A 14409-nucleotide genomic window follows, 5' to 3' on the forward strand; every position below is an offset into this window, starting at 1 on the left:
GAAGGTGATCAATGGGTGAAGGCAAATCCTTCTCACAGGCTTTCAGTGACCCTCTGACAAGCACCCGTGGGCTCTACCTCCATCCGGGATATTAGAAACACCTAAGAGAGGCCCAACAGAAGTTGGAAGTAAAGGGAGACAGAGTTAATGTCTATGTACTCACTTCCTTTGTCACCTAAGGACCTCTCCTTGCTGAGAGCTGGAAGGTCCAGGAGAAGGAGCACCACAGGTCCTCCAGCCAGCTTGGCTGTTCCCTGGGACCTGGCTTTGTTCTTTGGGTTCCATAACCCACACAGGCAGGAATCCAATGGGTGTGGCCTTTGGCCAGCTCAGGTGATGGGGAAAGGAGGCTGCCCTAGGGCTCCAGACTGGGTCTGGCAGGGCCACAGCTTACTTCTGAAGACTTGGGGGTGTGGAGGAGGTACAGGGATGTACTGGCAGCCCCAGTACAACCCTGACTTTGGACCAGACTTCCCGTTGGCCAGGTGACTTTTTCTCTCTCTCCACCCTGGATTTCCCCTCTTGCTGGTGACTTGAAGACCTGAAACTTCTTCAGATCTTCTCTCTGATTTTGGAGGGGCAGGTTTGGCCTTGGGTATAGCATGTGAAAGTTCCTTCACCAAGGATTGAACCCACCCCACAGCAGTGATACCTGCTGGATCCTTAACCCCCCGCACAAGGGAAATCCTTCTCTCTGTTTTTTAAACTAATTTTGGCAAACATCCACTCCACCCACACAGATTTTCAGCTCTTAACACTTCTCATGAACATTTTCCATGACGCAGCCCCTATTACACACATGCAAGCTCCAGATGATATCACGCCCTAGTCACAGTGAAGCCACAGAAGGCCTAGGGGCAGAGAGCTGGAAGATGGGCAGGTAGAGAGGAAGCAGGGTGGGCAGGACTGTGGAGCCCATAGGATCCCATTTCCCTTTTCAGCACTTTGTTGGAAGAAAATTGCAGGGGACATTTCAAGTTCACCAAATGCAGCCATTTACCAAATGCCTAGAGGGGCAGCCATTGAGGGGCAATGCCAAGAGGGTGGATAGGATCAGTGATAGTGGAGGCTGAGGTGTGGGGGGCAGGGTGATCTGATCTCCCTATGGATCTTACCTACTAGCTCTGTCTTCTCTGTAGTGTGAAGGGAGAGAGCGAGAAGCAGTCAAGGGTTGAGAAACAATGGGGAGAGAGTTGGAGAGCTGATCAGGGTCCAGGTCAGACAGGCCCTGAGGGTGGGAGAGAGACATGCCATCCTTCTTCCATGGCTCCCCCCAAACCTCTGCTCCTGGATTATTTTAAATTCCAGACGTTGTGTATCTTTAAGAAAAGAACTCTTTCAACATAAACATCACACCATTACTTCGTGTTTAAAATGAATAATTCTTTCTTTTCTTGTCTTTTTTTTTTTTTTTTTTTTTTTTTTTTGGCCATAGTGTGCAGCGGCTTGTTGTGGGGTCTCAGTTCCCAGACTAGGGATTGAACCCAGGCCACAGCGGTGAAAGTGCCAAGTCCTAAACACTGGATCACCATGGAACTTCCCAATTTCTTACATATATCCAGTCAGGGATCAAATTTCCCAGATTGTCTCTAAATTTTAGTTTGAGTCATATGTTGCATTCTGTTGACATGACTTACATTTCTTTTAATCTATTGAAGTTCTCCCTCCTTTTTTTTTTAAACCTAAGGAAGCCTTTTAGATCCTTGGTCTGCAATCTAACCTGCTGTGACCATGTCACAAGTCCCAGGGTCATTTGCTTTTCCCACCCTTAGTGGACAGTGCTTCGGGTGCTCCCTTGGTATAACACCAGCCTCACACCTCCACCTACAATGAGCAGTCGGGTGGCCCCCATTCCCACCTACAATGAGTGCACCATCTGAAAACTTATTTCCTTGAGACCTTTATGACGGTATGTAGGGAGTTGGAATTCTCAAAGCTTTTTCTTTTTCTGTTCTCAAGAAGTGAATTTTTTGAAAAGCCTGTTGGATGACTCAACAGGAGGCTCTGGGGGAGACAAAGACACTGGGTTGTTTCACAAAATGTGGAATGGGACAAAGAAGTATTTATAGGTTGAAATATTAGTTTAAAGTATGAGTAATGGGGAGTTCCCGTCGTGGTGCAGCAGAAATGAATCTGACTAGGAACCATGAGGTTGCGGGTTCGATCCCTGACCTTCCTCAGTGGGTTAAGGATCCAGTGTTGCCATGAGCTATGGTGTAGGTCGCAGATGCTGCTTGGATCTGGCATTGCTATGGCTCTGGCGTAGGTCAGCAGTTGTAGCTCCAATTGGACCACTAGCCTGGAAACTTCCATATGCCATGGGTATAGCCCTAAAAAGACAAAAAAAAAAAAAAATGAAGTATGAGTAACTGAATTAATAAACTAAATGAACACAGAACTATTTCCTCTACATCTCAAAAATTTTATATATTCACGATGAACAAAAGTTGGAAAATTGAAGTATTTTGATAAGGAGTTGCCATGCATTGGGTTATAGAAGGTGATTTTCCTAAGAAGACTCTGCCTAAATTGTCCTTCTATATTTTTTTATGTGTGTAAAGTTACTCCTTCTTCCACTGCCCTTGATCAGGTTCCTCTTTTCCTTCACACAAAGAACTCTGCATATACTCTGGATTTGGTCCCTGGTTATTGGCAATCCTTGGTTACCACCAGTTCTGCCTGCATTTATCTGAGTCCCTGCTCAGTTCTCCCTGGCTCACCTCCCCTAGCTGCACAAAGCCTTCATGCTAGCTGGTAGCAATCACTCCAGTGCAGGAGAAAAGGCAAACACAATCTCAACAACCTCAAATCTTGGAAAGCAAGGAGTTAACTTTCTTTTGTTTCCTCCTGGGCCAGGAGGGACTCTCCAATGGCTTCTACTTGGCTTTTTCCTATAGCAATAGATTTGCTCTTTAAGTCAAGGGGCAGTTCCATGGCACTCAGGCCACCTCCTCCATCTGCTCAGAAGCTGGTCCCCACTGAGACACAAGCAGCCACAGACCCGTCTGGCACCCCTGCATGCTTATTGGCCTGCCGGAGCAGCCTGTAGAGTTGCAGGCTACAGGGCAGCCGCTGGGCAGGGCCACTGGCTCCTGCCTACTCACTGGCTTATCCCACAAGGTGGGTCAGTGCCAAAGGTGCACCATCATGGCCTTGATATTCAACTCATAAATGCCTGCTGGGGCCACAGGGCCGCCACCCACAAGTGCAGGGCTGCAGAACTTCTGGCAAGGCTACCCAGTAAACACAGCAACTGGGAGATGGGAGTTTGTGGGTCAGTTCTTCTCCCTTCCTCCCTGCAGCAGACTTCTTGGTGTCATGGTGGTTCAGGTGGACTCTCTGAAGATGCCTTACTCAGCTGAGCAGTCGCCGGGCTTATCCAGCACCCTGGTCAGCTCAGTCATGCCCTCTCTTCTGTCTTCTCTCCCTCTTTGCCCACCTCACTCCTGCTTCCCTGGGATTCATTCTCCCAAACGTGTTAACATCTAAACTTTTGCCTCAGACTCTGTTTGCCAGGGCATCAAGGCTAAGACAAAGCTCCATCTTTGCACTTCGTTTTACAAAAAATCACCCTGTGACATCAGTTCTACTCAACGTACAGTCACTTAGCACCTTCTCCTCTTTTCCAGGCACCAGGAGGGACCTCAAGGACACAGTGGTGAACACACAGAAGGTTCTGTCCTTGTTCCCAGTGCCTTTGGGGTGGGAAGTGCCAAAGGAGATAAGGGGGACAAATATCCTATTATGTAAAAAGGAGGAAAAGCAAATTCTAGTAGCCTCAGGTCTTGACACCTATTGTTGGTCAATTCCAGTAGCTAGATTTACAGGAATCTACATGCCAAATAATCTCTTTCCTGAAAGCTGACTAGACTGGATGGGTAGGGGGCACTGGCAAGGGGAGTACTTGGGTCAGGGCAGTCATTACAGAAAACACTGGTCGAAGGCTCTTCTAGCACCTTATGAGTCAGCTGGACCACACAGGCCATAGGACAGGGTAAACTCAAGAGAGGAAGCCAAATTTGGAATGTTAAACCTTTGGGAGGAAGGGACTCCCCTAGAGATGGTAAAGCAGCAGCTTGGAGTTCACCTGTAATGACCTCTGACCTTCCTCCCCACTCTGGGATCTGCCTCACTGAGCACCAGTGGTCTTATGGAGAATCTCATTCCAATTACTTACTCAATGTAGTCAGAATTTTTGGTGCTCTGCCCAGGTCCTGTGGCACCCATTCACCAGTCCTGTGCACCCACCGCCTTCTTTTCCATGCCCTTTGGGCTCTGAAGTGAACTGGAAGTGCTTGGATGTTAATGTCCCTCCAGGATAGTCCTTAACTTCCCTGCTTTGAGGTTGAGTCAACTCCCAAAAGTAATTTACACACCAGAGTTCCCAGCAGAATTAGGCAGAAGCTAGGACTTTGCCTGAAATGGCAACTTTGGCTGACTTTCTCCTTCCCTACTCTGCTCTGCCCACTCCTAGTTCTGGTTGACCTCTTCCCACTTGATATGTCAGTGTTCTTGAATTTCAAGTCCCAGAAATTCTTTTTTTTTTTTTTTTTTTTTTTTTTGCTGTCCCTGAAGCATGTAGAATTTCCTAGGCCAAGGATCGAACCTGTGCCACAGCTGTAACCAGAGCCACAGCAGTGACAACACTGGATCCTTAACCCACTAGCTACCAGGGAACTCCATGAAGTCCCAGAAATTCTGAATCAAAAGTGGCAAGAGTGTCACCTGGGTAGGTCCTCAAGAGCTGGCCAAGAAGAGTGCACCTGTCCCTGGGGCTCTATGCAGATGGGCAGTGAGCAGGTCCTAGTGGCTGGCAGGGTGGGGTCAGGGCCTGCAAAGAACTAGTGACAGTCCCTCTCCTTGAAAAGCTGCAGAGACACAGGCAGGAAGGCTCAGGAAGTCATTTCTGGGCCTCTCTCAGGTCAGCCCCACTCAAATACAGCATTGGTGCATGGTCTGATTAGAATCCAGCCCTGAGCACAGGACGCTGAGGCCAGACCCAAGACCAGGGCAGAGAGGGAGGCAGAAGGGTGGGGAGGGGGTCTCAAAGGGATGCAGCCCTCAGACAAGCACTTCTGCCCTTCTCAGGGAGGCCTGAGCTCTGGTTCCAAGGGGAGGCTTCCTTACTCCTGATGCCAGTTTCCTCCTCAGAGCCTGGCTCTGCCTCCACCTCCTGCAGACCTTTGTCTTTGTGTCTTCAGCAGGTGCTGGACCCAGGAAGGGGCTTTGCCTAGGTCTTGGGTTCAGGGTTATCCAAGGCCTCACACTCAGGCCCCCCTGGATTCTAGCCTCTCCAGGGGCACTAACCAAAGGTAGGGACAGCAAAACTTGTGATGGAGAGAAATGCAGCTCAGCTTTCTTCCATGAATTTGAAAACAAAATACTCAGGAATCCCCAGGCCTGGATTCTTTCTCATGGGGAAACATCTCTCCTGTTCACCAAGTCTAAAGGTCAGAAACCTGAACCCAAGGAAACTCCGATTCAAGGCTCCACTGGGGGGAAGGGGTCTGAAACTCTGATTGTGCTTTTTAATTAGACCTGGGATTTGAGGAGGGAGTGGGAGGATGGGAGGGTGGATGTGCTTTTAGGTTCTAAGGTTCAAGTTTCTGTAAAATCAAATATTTTTAATTTGAGGTCCCCCAGTTAAGGTAGTTTGTTCTAATTAGGGCATTTTCATTGAGCAAGGTCCAGCGAGCTGCCATATGCAGGGGTGGCTGTACTGTGTGGAGGACCTGTGATGTGGAGGGAGTTGGGGAAGGTGGGAGAGGCCAAACCTTACAGCAGGGGTCCAGATCCCTGACCAGGCCCACACCCCAGAATCTCACATCCAGTGCTGTAGGAAAATGAGCCTCAGGAAGGACCAGGTCAAGAGTTCCTGTTGTGGCTCATCAGTAACAGACCCAACTAGTATCCATGAGGATGCAGGTTTGATTCCTGGCCTCCCTCAGTGGGTTAAGGATCCGGTGTTGCTATGGGCTGCAGTGTAGGTTGCAGATGCAACTTGGATCTGGCGTTGCTATTGCTGTGGTGTAGGCCAGCAGCTGCAGCTTCGATTCGACCCCTAGCCTGGGAACCTCCATATGCCACAGGTGCGGCCCTAAAAAGCAAAAATAAATAAATAAATACAAGAAGGACCAAGTCAGCATTTATGGAGAGACTTCCTAGTCACAGATTTCAAAAATCTAATTAAGGGAGTTTCTGCTGTGGCACAATGGGTTAAGAATCGACTGCAGTGGCTTGGGTTGCTTCAGAGTCATGGGTTTGATACCCCGGTCTGGCGTAGTGGGTTAAAGATCCTACACTGCCTCAGCTTCAACTCCTGAATTCAATCCCTAGCCTGGAAACTTTCATATGCTGTGGATGTGGCCGTACAAAACCCCCTCGGAACTTCCTCACAGATATTCCCTCCCTCAGTAACTAACAGAGTGAATGCTGAGACAGCTCCCTCCCCCACCAGCCCTCTTCTCCACTTGGCTCCTCTCTGGAAAAAGATATCAGGGGTCAGCAACAAATGGTCCCTATGAAGAATTGGGGGTGGGGAAACTCAGTCTCCAGCCCCACAAGAGGGGAAATACCAGCACACTCCCTTCAAAGTCTGATGCTGCCCAGGGGTGGGGCTGGGTTGGGGGAGTGGGGGGTGGGAGGAGTTGGGGGGGGTGTCAGTTTGGGCTCCTCTGAAGCAGCTTTAGAGGGCTGTGTAGCAGCTCTCTATTGTCCTTTCTAGAATGTGGGTGTAATTGAACCCAGGTTCAGCAGCTTGCCACTCACAAGCCAGTAATTCAAGAGGCAAGAGAAGGGAAAGTTACTTTAACCAGAAAGCTGGTTATGGGGCCGGGGGATGGTGCGCTCCTGTCCAGAGACCAGCTCTGAAGATTCTGCTCAGCCATGACAGTTTTTAAAGGGAAAAAATGGAGGGGGAAGAATCTCAGTGAATCATTGAGGCAGGAGGTTGGGTTCTGCCTCCTTCTCCATTGCGTTTGGACTGGCTGACTCTTCAGATGTTATCTTGCCTGCAAGATTGCCAAGGGGGTTTTGGGGGGTGGGTAGCTAGTCTTCATTTTTTTTTTTTTTTAATTTAGAAAAAGAGTCAACAGGTTAGAGAAGGCAAGGGATGCTTTCAGGAGAGCGTTAAGTCAGGAGTTAGTTTCAATTGCTTAGCAATCTCATTCCTATAATTAGGTTTTTTTAAGGTTAGAGGGGAACAGAAATGGACAAACAAGAAAGCAGCACAAGAGCTGCTTTCAGGGGACCCTTAAGCCTCTTGACTTCTGCTTTGGGGCTTTAACCAACAGCAGGAAAAGTCTCTTTCCACATCCTTCTAGACAAGATTCAGCACTGCAAACCTTTTATTGATAAATATAGAGATAAATAGCAGGGAAAAAATACCAAAGGGTTGAAAACGGTTGCTCTAGGAAGTGCAACTGAGGAGTAGAAGTGATTGAACTGGGCACAATTTTTTTGTGTGTTCTTTCTTTTTTTCTAAATTTGTATTATGGTTCATTTATAATATTCTGTCAATTTCTGCTGTATAACAAAGTGACCCAGTCATACATATATGACACACACATTCTTTTTCTCATATTTTCTTCTATCATGTTCTATCACAAGTGATTGGATGGTTCCCTGTGCTATGCAGCAGGATCTCATTGCTTATCCACTCCAAATGCAATAGTTTGCATCTATTAACCCCCAAATCCCAGTCCATTCCACTCCCCCGCCACCCCAACAACCACAAGTCTGTTCCCTGTGTCTGTGAGTCTGTTTCTGTTCTGTAGATAGGTTCATCTGTGCCATATTTTAAATTCCACATATAAATGACATCATATGGTATTTATCTTTCTCTTTCTGACTTACCTCACTTAGTATGACAATCTCTAGCTCCATCTATGATGCTGCAAAATGGCATCTTTTTATGGCTGAGTAGTATTCCACTGTGTATATGTACCACATCTTCTTAATTCATTCATCTGTCACTGGTCATTTAGGTTTCCATGTCTTGGCTATTGTGAATAGTGCTCCAATGAATATAGGGGTGCATGTATCTTTTTGAATGAAAGTTGTGTCCAGATATATACCCAGGAGTGGGATTGCTGGATCATATGGTATTCTATATTTAGCTTTCTAAGGAACTACCATACTGTTTTCCATAGTGGCTATACCACCAACAGAGTAGGAGGGTTCCCTTTTCTCCACACCTTCTCCAGCATTTGTGATGTGTAGATTTATTAATGACAGACATTCTGACCAGCGTGAGGGGGTACCTCATTGTAGTTTTGATTTACATTTCTCTAATAATTAGTGATGTTGAACATTTTTTCATGTGCCTGTTGGCCATTCGTATGTCTTCTTTGGAGAACTGTCTGTTTAGGTCTTCTGCCCATTTTTCAAATAAGTCATTTGTTTATTGTTGTTGTTGTTGAGTTGTATGAGTTGTTTGTATGTTTTGGAGATTAAGCCCTTGTCGGTTGCATCATTAACAACTATTTTCTCCCATTCCATAGGTGGTCTTTTCGGGGTTTTTTTTGATGGTTTCCTTTGCTGTAGGAACTATTTTTGGTATAAGCTTTACAGTATGATTTCTTTTCTTTTTTTTTTCTTTTTCTTTTTGGCCACACCTGGGACATAAGAAAGTTCCCCAGGTAGGGACAAATCCGAGCCAGAGCTGTGACCTATGTCCAATGCCAGATCCTTAACCCACTGTGCAGGGCCCCAGGCCAGGAATCAAACCCACACCACAGAGACAAGCCAGATCATTCACCCACTGGAACTCCTTACAATTTCATTTTTAAAGGAGGTGTTGGTATCAATTAGATCACACAAATAAAAACTACAAAACAAGTCTAGGAATTCCCTTGCCCAGGCCCATCCTTGGAGATCCATGGGGTGGGGGGAAGGTATGAGCTCCCATTCTTCAATCTCTTTCCATGGCTACTCACCCCTGCCCACTGCTGCAGATGCAGGGTCCCAGAGCAGGGACTCACAGTCATGGTGGTGGTAGCAGCTGCTCTTCATGTTGGTGTGAAATCGTAGGCTTCCTGGTCTTTGGGGAGAAGCTGTGAAGGTTTTGCTCTTAGGACTAGGATTCTGAGAAGCTTTTAGATGATCAGTGAAAGGCGAGGCTCCTGGTGGGGATGGCAGCCTCTTGGAGTGAAAAGAGCAGAGGCAGGCCAGGAGTCTGGGCCTCCATTCTCTTTGTGTCAAATGGCAGGTGATGGCAGAGCCCCAGGCACTGGAACTCAGCCTTGCACATGGTTCCCACCTCTTGGCCTCTGCCTTCACCTCCATGCTCTGTCCAGCCCTCCTGGGAAGGCTCAGTAGCCCCTGTCTCTCCAGTGAGGCGTGATCCCAAGTGCAACTCACCTGCTCAGACTGTCTCAGGGACCCCTTGTCTCTGGGCTGCCCAGGCCTCCCACAGACTCTCTGCCCTTGGAGTGTTGATCAGCTCTGCTGGCTGCAAGGATTGCAGTTTATCTGAGGAAAGAGGAAGGCAAGACATGCAGCCAGACTCCAGGCTCAAGAGTTGGGACATATAGTGGGCCCTTAAGTCCAGAAAGATCTTCTCAGACTCCTACTGGTTTGGCTGGTTCAGGGGACCCAGGTAAAACTGGACAACTGGGCTGGTGCAGACTGAGTCTCCCAGCAGAATAAGTCGTTTTTTTTTTTGTTTGTTTGTTTTTTTGTTTTTTTTTTTTAGGGCCACACCTGTGCCATATGGAAGTTCCTAGGCTATGGGTCAAATCAGAGCTGCAGCTGCTGGCCTACACCACAGCCATAGCAAAGTGGGATCTGAGCCACATTTGCAACCTATGCCACAGCTCATGGCAACACCAAATCCTTACCTGAACCCACTGAGTGGGGCCAGGGATTGAACTTGCATCCTTATGGATAATAGTTGGGTTCGTAACCCTCTGAGTCACAATAGGAACTCCAGAATGGGTAGTTCTTAAAACTCCCAGGCAGTCCTTGGGGACCCAGGGGAAGCTGCCTCTAACTCCTGAAATCATGGCTCCCATCTACTGGTCTTTGAACAACCCCCTGCCTCATCGCCTAGGAGTTCTCTGAAACCTATGGAATCCTTTTTCAGAATGTTTTCAATCCATGGAGTAAAATACAGAGAATTACAAAGGAAACCAATTACTGTGAACCATTGTTACAAAAATATTAAATAAGAAAGTTGTGATGGGGTAAAATGTGTGCTTCTTAAAGAATCAGCAAAAAAACCTGGTGGGGGCTTTAGGCAGAGTTATACTTTTCAAATGGTGATGAGCAAAACAAATATTGTGACATTGTCTGCAACAGCTCTACTGTCATAGAAAAGGAGCAGTGATTTCCAATGGTGACAAAGTCACAGGTAATATTACATGGGATCGGAGTTTCCGACGTGACTCAGCGGTAACGAAATGTAACTAGTATCCATGAAGACACAGGTTCGATCCCTGGCCTCGCTCAGTGGGTTAAGGATCCAGCGTTGTGGTGAGCTGTGGTGTAGATTGCAGATGAGGTTCAGATCTGGCATTGTTGTGGCTGTGGTGTAGGCCAGCGGCAGCTATAGCTCCAACTCGATCCCTAGCCTGGGAAACTCCATATGCCACAGGTGTGGCCCTAAAGAGAGAAAAAATAAATAAAATAAAATTATGATCATGATTAAAAAATATATTACATGCAGTTTTGTCCATGTTCATAAAGAAGGGATCCTAAATTTTAGCTAGAGGTACTGCAAACAATGGTATCATTTTTCTCACTCAGGTTCATGGATGCCCTCAACTCTAACCACAGACCCTGGACTAAGAATGCTTCCTGCCTCTTCTGCCTGGCTTCCTACCTCATAGCTTCTGCTTATCATACCTCTTGCCACCAGGCTCCTCTCCTGAGCTCCTCTGCCCCACAACATTAGGTACTAAACTGTTGTCACCATCCCTTTCCACCATTTTTCAGGCACTTGGGCAGGCTGGTTGGGATCTGAATCCAGGCCTTGCCCTGAACAAAGCAGCAGTAATTGCAGAGCAGGTGGAGCAGAGGGCCAAGGCAAGTGGAAGGTGCAGGGTAGGGCTCACCTGTGTGTCCAGGTGTGTGCATGGATGGCCCTGGCATAAAGATGTGGGTCAATGCCTACCACTTTGTGTTTGGCAGTGTTTTGAAAAATCCCAGTGCTTAGGCCACAACCTAGGCCAACTAAACCGGAGGCTCTGGGGTTCAGCTCCTGGTGTCATAACTTTTTATTTTTGACCATACCCAAGGTATAGTGGAAGTTCCCAGGCTGTCATATATCAAAGAGGGTACCTTTCTCCCTTCTCCTCTCCCTCAGACAAATGCTTCACTTCATCGAGAACAGCTAAGGAACGTGGTTAGGAACCAGCTAGAACTGGAGATCCCGTCGTGGCTCAGTGGAAAGGAATCTAGCATCCACAAGGATGTCAGTTCGACCTCTGGCCTTGCTCAGTGGGTTAAGGATCCGGTGTTTCCATGAGCTATGGTGTAGGTCATAGATGCAGCTTGGTTCTGAGGTTGCTGTGGCTGTGGGGTAGGCAAGTGGCTGCAGCTCTGATTCGACCCCTAGCCTGGGAACCTCCATATGTGGCATATGCAGCCCTAAAAAAAAAAAAAAAATTAGTTAACATTTTGAGGAAGAAAGTTTTCTCCCACTGCTCCAGTATGTCATAAAAAGGTAAGAAAAATGTATACAATAACCCTTAGGGTAGATCGAGCCTCTCTATGTGCCCTAGTTAGGGTGCTCCATGTGCCAGCTAGGAAATGTCAAAAGCTCTGAGTGAATTTTATGTTGTTGTTTTTTTAAATTGAGATACATTTGACATATAGCATTATTTCCAGGTACACAACATAATGATTCAGTATTTGTGTATATTGCAAAATGATCAGCACTATAAGTCAAGTTAACATCCATTACCACACAATTACAATAGTTTTTTTCCTGTGATGAGAACTTTTAAGATCCAGTTTCTTAGCAACTTTCAAATACACAACACAGTATGATTAACCATGCTGAACTACATCTCAGGACCTAGTTATTTTATAACTGTAAGTTTGTATTTTCTGACTACCTTCACCCACCCTAAATTGCATTTTTTAAGTCCGGTAGCAAGTTCCTGCTGGGTGTGCCCAAGGTATATAAAAATACAGGACCGCCTACTTGAGGGGGTTTTTCACACCTACATGCTCCTCAAGGGTATGTAATCAGTTCTCTAGTTAAAAGTTTGTTCTTTCTGCCTATTCATGTTTTCCTTGACTTTTTGTTTCCTAAGTCCTCTGTCACACCTATTAACTGGCCTTGACTCCCTTAAAAGAAGGCTCTAGCCAAGGCGGGGAGGGGCATTTTCTGAAGTGTGACCGTATTACACAGCAGGCACTCCCAGGGCAGCTCCTGTGACTGTTGCCAGCAAAAGATGTGGCACACTGCTGTAGGGTTTTTTTGCAGGTGGGGGTGGGGGTGGGGGGTTGTTCATTTTTCTTTTTTGGCTGCCCCATGGCATATGGAGTTCCTGAGCCAGGGATCAGATCCCAGCTGCAGTTGCAACCCACACCGTAGCAGTGTCACTGCCAGATCCTTAATCCACTGTGTTGGACAGGGGCTCGGACCTGAGTCCCAGTGCTCCCAAGACATCCCTGATGATCCTGTTGAGCCTCAGCAGGAACTCCACTGCTGTAGTTTTTTGATGAGTGCATAGCACTTGGATGGGTACGAAGTTGAAGACCCCTGGGCTGGACCCACTGAGACAACCCGCATGGCCCAGGTAGAAATGGCACAGGGGACAGCTCTGAGGGCCCTGGGTCAGGACCCCAGGGTAGGAATGTGAGCACCAAGAGGTATCAAGCCCAGGAGCCACCACGGGTGTTCCTGGGGGGGACAGAAAACAGTCCCACAGCGCTGTGTAGACCCTGCCCTGTGGCTCCCCCCACCTGCCCCCCTATAGTTAGCATAAGCTGCATAGGAGAGAGCTCTGTTGGGAGCACCCCAGAAAAGGAGTAAGGTAGAAAGAGCAACAGAGAGAGATATTAGCAGGACCCCTGGGCCAGTTGACTAGTTCCTGAAGGGCAGATGCACAGCAGAAAAAGCAAGGATTTTCTGAGTTTCTGCATTTACTGCCCTTCCTCAGGCCATGGGAAGGAGGGAGGGCCCTATCCCGACAGTATTTGCCTGGAACCCAACAGGTTCCAGGTGAGCGTGGGTCCAGGTGAGCTGCTGGCCAGGTGCTTATAGGAATATGTTCATGAAGACATTTAATATCCCCCTGGCAACAGTTCCAGGGAGTTTCCCAGGAGTCTCTGGGTAACCAGATAGCTCTGGCCAGCCCCAGGTGGAGGAAACTGATCCCCAGGAATGGATAGGATGGGAATCACATTATAGTGCTACCTGTGAGACCAGGCTGGAGGGCAGAGAGATTTGCCTCCTCAGATGCTGGGTGCTGCAGCCAGAAATACAGAAACGCAGGGACTATGGACTTTCCTTCCAAGGGCTTTCAGGACTTCTCTGCAAAGGATAGGAATTCTGGGGCTCAGAAGACCTGTACGTGACATTCAGCACTGGGAGTGCTTGTGGACAGTGTGCATGACGCTGGTTGATTCAAGTCCCCCAACAAGTAAGGTTATGGGTCTGCTGAGGGCCACTGCTGAGATGCTTCTAACTCTTGCCTGATTTAATATCACACATCATCTCCTGCCTCCCTGGCTCCCCAGCTGTGCAGATGCCCAGGACTTCTCTGCCACCCCAGGGCGGCTCTTAGCCCTCCCCCTCCCTAAGCCCTCAGCACTCCCCAGTGGGTGAGTGGCCTGGAAAGCTTTTCCCACTTCCAGACATACCGGCAAAGCGTGAAGAGCAGGCAGCAAGTCAGTGCAGAGCTGTGGGGAAGGGCTCCAAGTACTGCAAGGCACACTCAGTACATTCAGATCTCCCTGGCATGGCTAGTGGGCTGGGGGAATGGGTAATGGGTAAGCAGAAGAGTGGCCTGGGATGGTCCATGGGAGCCATGGAAATTGGCCAGGTAGAGAGCTGGCTCTACTGCTCACCCAGGGCATGAGCTATTTCTCCATGGGGTGGGGCGAGAAAATCAAGAACACTTGAACTGGGTGGACTAGGAGGACTAACCTCCTGGCCAGGAGAGGGGGTGGAGGGGACCCAGCAGTATCTATTGGCTACAATGGCAGGTGGGGGTGACTAGGAGGGATGATAAGTGTGTGCTCCATGATCCTTTTCTGCTCTGCTTTCTGAAGGAGGAAACCACTTCTCTCAAAGACTCCTACCTCTGACTCCCAGGTAGGTTCTGTCACTGTGGGGCACCTGAAAAGGATGGGAGATCAGAGAGCAGAGTGGTGGGCATTCACAGTCTGTGTTCTGATCACCGTGGCACCTCTTCTGGTAGCTGTGTCCCCACCAAGGCTCCTGATCCAACCTCC

This window comes from Sus scrofa, chromosome 14 (assembly GCF_054392235.1).
Source record: "Sus scrofa isolate SSC_HxYL_T2T_F1_AM1 chromosome 14, Sscrofa_HxYL_maternal_Yorkshire_Landrace_v2.0, whole genome shotgun sequence".
Lineage (NCBI taxonomy): Eukaryota > Metazoa > Chordata > Mammalia > Artiodactyla > Suidae > Sus > Sus scrofa.